This window comes from Mus caroli, chromosome 7 (assembly GCF_900094665.2).
Source record: "Mus caroli chromosome 7, CAROLI_EIJ_v1.1, whole genome shotgun sequence".
Lineage (NCBI taxonomy): Eukaryota > Metazoa > Chordata > Mammalia > Rodentia > Muridae > Mus > Mus caroli.
The window spans coordinates 89,702,641-89,707,866 of NC_034576.1; the positions used below are offsets into that span (position 1 = coordinate 89,702,641).

Here is a 5,226-nt window from a genome sequence, read left to right on the forward strand (position 1 = left end):
TTCCACCCATCCAATAACTGACCATGTTCTCCTCTTCCCCTCCCAGTCCCCTCTTATACCCAGATCCCTCCTGACCTCCCCCATACTGTGATTGCTTTCTTCTCCCACAAAGACTTTACAACATCTGCATATGCATCACTAAGAGGGGAGCCACTCATTCTCTATAGACTCAATGACCCACAGAGGGGAATGCTAGGGTGCTGAGGCACAGGTGGGTAGGCAGATGGGGAACACTTTCTTACAGGCAGGAAGAAGGGGAGGGGATAAATGGTTTGTGGAGGGTAAACTTGGAAGGGGGATAACATTTGAAATGTAAATAAATAAAATAATCAATAAAACAAGATTTTCTAGTATTGTGAAATAAAGGCTTCTGAAGTAAGAACTAATGAATCTTTGAATTTCCTCAGTGTCTGTCATGTCTTCCCTTTCATTTCTAATTTTGTTTATTGAATCATGTACCTGTGTCTTTTGGTTAGATTGGCCAATGGTTTGTCTGCCTTGTTTTTTTTGTTTGTTTGTTTGTTTGTTTTTTGTTTTTTTTTTCTGAAACAGCTTTTTATTAAACAGCAAAGCAGAACTTGAACACAATTTTAAATATTTGTAACAAGGTCACAAAAGGGTTACAAAATGTCTGCAATGTGAGGATTACACATCCATATAGCTAACGTCACTCATCAAGGCTTACATTAATACATTAGATAATTCCACAAGTCAAAGCAGCCCAGTCTAAGAGCCACCAGCTGCATTAGTTGATCTTTCCTATTATAAGACCTTACTACTATTTCTCATATCAGCTCCTTATCAAATGGAAGCTACAAACTAAATTTTTAAAATTTGTTAAAAGAATGACTAAAATTCTGCAAACTAAGTAGCTGAGTTTACAGAAATTCTGGGAAAACAACTGAGATAAAATGCTGAGGTTAATAATTATCACATACACAAAACTCTCTTATATTCATGATTCTGATACTAATATACTCTCAATTAATTTTGCAAAAGTTCATTTCCTGGGTACAAATAAACCTTGAGACCAAACTCTTAACTAGTCTCTCTTAATCCACTTACATTAGACTCAGTCCACTTTCATAGATGTCCCCAAAGTGCAGCTGTGGGCCAGAGGTAATACACATTTAGAGGGAAAACATTGCGAGCTGGTTATTTCTGTTAATCCAGTTTTCCTTCCTATTCCTATCTTTTCTCAAGTTTTTTGTTTGTTTTTTGTTTTTTGTTTTTTAATTTCTCACACACATATGACCAGCATTCCTATCTTTTCAACACCAAATGAACTATTTTATGCAATAGGGAGTTTTTAGCTTCTCAGTGTGGCAGTTTACATTTCAAAGAAAACCCTTCATTTTCTATAGCTTCAATCTACTTTCGATTGATTAAAGAGAAACCAGCAATCCTATCTTATGACTAAGTATCACAAATGGCAAGCCTTAGATAAGGAGGCAGATGGGGAGAGGCACAAGACGGTGCACAAGGTACAGAAGCTGTGCATTCAGTATATTTTACTAGTTAGGCTTATGATAAAAGACAGTGCTAAACCTATATATATGTAAGCAAATTGGCAAAACATTCATCTTCAAGTTTCATAAATATCTGTAATTCTAATATAAAGTCTCTACATGTGCACATGTTCATAGACTAGCGTATATATATATATAGCGCTAACTCAGAGATGCTCCTGTTCAGCATTAGTGTTACCTAGATCTGACATCCTCTTTATAAATACTCAGGGGAGAACAAAGATACTTTTGGATCATATCCAAGCCTTAAGGGGGAAGAAAAAAAAGCAGCAATCCATAGAAGAGAGGGGGTGAACCCTTTACTTCCTTTTGCTTTTTGTATTAGTTGTTTGAAAAACACTAGAAGCAGACATGAGGTTTTCTATATATTGTCCAAGAACTTGATTTTCCGACTTTAGCTTCAGATTTTCTTCCTTAACTGCATCTACTCTTGCAGAAAGATCTTCAAGTGTGTGTTGGAGTTCCAACACCTGATTAATAAGTCGAGTCTTTTCTTCCAGTTCCACCTGATTTTCAGCATCAACTGCGTCCATGTCAGCATTCATCATCTTGGGTAACAGACTTTCAGCTCTCGAACGCAAATTCTTTAATGAATGGTCTTGCGTCTGAAGTACCAGGAGGAGGTGGGATGGGTAGGAAGCTCTTGTCTGCCTTGTTAATTTTCACAAAGAACCAACACTTAGTGTCATTGATCCTTTGCATTGTTTCTTTGTTTCTAACTGATTGATTGCAGTCCTTACTTTGATTATTTCCTTCCATCTACTTCTCTTTGCTGTGATTGCTTCTTTTTCTTCCAGAATATTCAGTTCTCCTTTTAAATTGGTGGTTTGAGGACTTTGTGGATTTTTTTGTTTGTTTGTTTGTTTGTTTTGTTTTGTTTTTTTGTTTTTTGGGTTTTTTTTTGTTTTTTTGTTTTTAATGTAGGCATTTAGTGGTATGAACTTTCCTGCTAGCATAACTTTTATTGTATTTCATAAAGTTGGGTATGTTGTGCCTTTATTTTCATTTAATTCTAGGAGAGTCTAATGTTTTAGTATGTTTTCCCAGATCCGGAGATCCTTGAGTAAAGAGTTGTTCAGTTTCCATGAGTGTGTCTAGATTCTTCTGTTTCTGTTTTTGTTGAAGTCCAGCTTTAATTCATGGTGAGCTGTTAAAAACAAGGCATTATTTTAATTTTCTTTTATCTGTGGAGACTTCCTTTGTGACTGACTATATGTTCAATTTTTGAGAACGATACAAGTGGTGCTGAGAAGAAGAAATATTATTTTGTGTTTGGGTAAAATACTCTTTTAAAGATTATTTATTTATTTACATGTCAAATGTTATTCCCCTTCCCACCCACTCTTCTACAAATCCCCCACCACATCCTCCCTGCACTTTTCCTTTAAGAGGGTGGTCCCTCACTAACCCACTCACTGCCATCTCACCCTCTAGCATCCTCCCTGTCTGGGGAATCAAGCCTCCACAGGACAAAGTGCCTCTGCTCCCACTGTGAGTAGACAAAGCTGTCCTCTGCTACATATGTAGCAGGGGCCATAGACCAGCCCATGTATGCTCTTTGCTTGGTGGTGTAGTCCCTGGGAGTCCTGAGGGCTCTGGTTAGTTGATTCTTTTGTTCTTAATATGGTGTTGTAATACTCTTCCACTCCTTCAGTTCTTCCCCTAATTCTTTCATAGAGCTTAGTCCAATGGTTGGCTGTAATTAACTGAATCTGTCTTAGTCAGTTGCTCATAGAGCCTCTCAGAAGACAACCATATGAAACTCCTGTCTGCAAGCACAACGAGACATCAGCAATAGCTTCAAGGTTTGGTGCCTGTGCAAGGAATGTATCCCAAGTTGGGGCAATCACTGGCTGGCCTTTCCTTCCATCTCTACTGCATGTTTGTCCCTGCATTCCCATTAGACAGGAAGAACTCTAGGTCAAAATATTTGAAAATTGGTGGGCAGCACCATCTTTCAACTAGGGGCCATGTCTCTCTACTGGTGGTGGTTCCATCTCCTCACTATTTGGAATTTCTTTTAAGGCCATCCCCATTAGGTCCTGGGAAATTTATATCGCTGGTGCATGGGATAGTAAACATTGGAACAAAAAAGATTTAAATTTAATTTGGTATCTTTGTGTTGAAGGGATTTAAAACTTAAATAATATGAACATTTAATTGGATTTGGTATATAGGTACATAATAATTTGAAACTGTATATATTTTCTCAATGATTTATTTATTTACATTATATACCAATATAAATCCCCTCATCTCTCCCATATCCTGAAAAGAATCCATGATGGAGAATCCATTCTTATAGTTAACAAAATAGACGTTCAAAAATTTAATCAAAAGAGACAGAGAAAGGCACTTTATACTCATCAAAGGGAAATTTAACAAGATTGTATCTCAATTCTGAACATCTATGTCTCAAATGCAATGGTTTCCACATTTATAATAGGAACATATTAAAGCTTATATTGCACACTGAGCAGCACACATTAATAGTGTGTGTGTGTGTGTGGGAGGGGGGCTTCAATACTCCACACCCATCAATTGACAAGTAATCCAGAAAAAAATAATCAGAGAAATAATGAAACTAACAAATATTATGAGCCAAATGGACCTAACACACATCTACTGACTGTTTCACCCATTTCTTTAAGTACTTTTCAACATTCAAGATGTTGAGATTTCTCTGTTCATCTCTGTAGCCCATTTTTAAATTGGTTTTCTGGGGGCTAGCTTCTTGAGCATTTTATATATTTTGGATATTATCCTTGTGTCAGATGGAGAGCTAGTAACAAATTTTCCCAATCTGTATGTTGCTGTTTTGCCTTACTGAGAGTCATTTGCTTTACAAAAGATTTTCAGTCATATTTGCCTTATAGCCTGAGCCACTGATGATCTGTTAAGGAAAAATTTCCTTTGTGCCAATGTGTTTGATGCTCTTTTCCACCTTCTCCTCTGTTATAATCAGTGTATCTGGTTTTATGTGGAGGCCTTTGATTCAACTGGACTTGATCTTTGTACAAGGTGATAAACACCGATTAATTTGCATTATTTTGATAGACCAGACTGCCAGATAGTCCAAAACAATTTATTGAAGATGCTTTTTTTTTCCATTGTAAGTTTTTGCTTCTTTGTCAAAGATCAAGTTTCCTTAGGTGTGTGGGTTTATTTATGGGTCTTCAATTGTATTCCATTGATCAATCTGTATCTCTACCAATACTGTGAAGATTTTATCACTATTGTTCTGTAGTACAGCTTGTGGTTAGGGATGTCAATTACTCCAGAAGTTCTTTTATTGTTGAGAGTTGGTTTTGCTATTCCATTTTTAAAATTCTATATGAAGTTGAGAATTGCTCTTCCAATCTCTTTGAAGAATTGAATTTAATGAGAATTTCATTGAATCTGTCTATAGATTGCTTTTGTTTAGATGGCTATTATACACTTAAAGAAATATTCAACAGCCTTAGTCATCAGTGAAATGCAAATACAAATGATACTGAGATTTCTCTGTGCACAAATCTGAATGTCTAAGATTAAAATCTCAAGCAACAGCAGGTACTGCAGAAGATGTGGAGAGAGAGGAACACTCCTGCATTACTGGTGGATTTGCAAACTGGTACAATCTTTCTAAAAATCAATCTGGAGGTTCTTCAGAAAATTTGATCTACCTGAAGACCCAGCTATACCATTCTTGGGCATA

At 36.5% G+C, this 5,226-nt stretch overlaps 1 pseudogene; it reads right to left on the reverse strand.

Moving 5' to 3' along the window:
- Positions 1-1,828: 1,828 nt before the first annotated feature.
- Positions 1,829-2,134, reverse strand: LOC110299149 (annotated as a pseudogene).
- Positions 2,135-5,226: the final 3,092 nt, after the last annotated feature.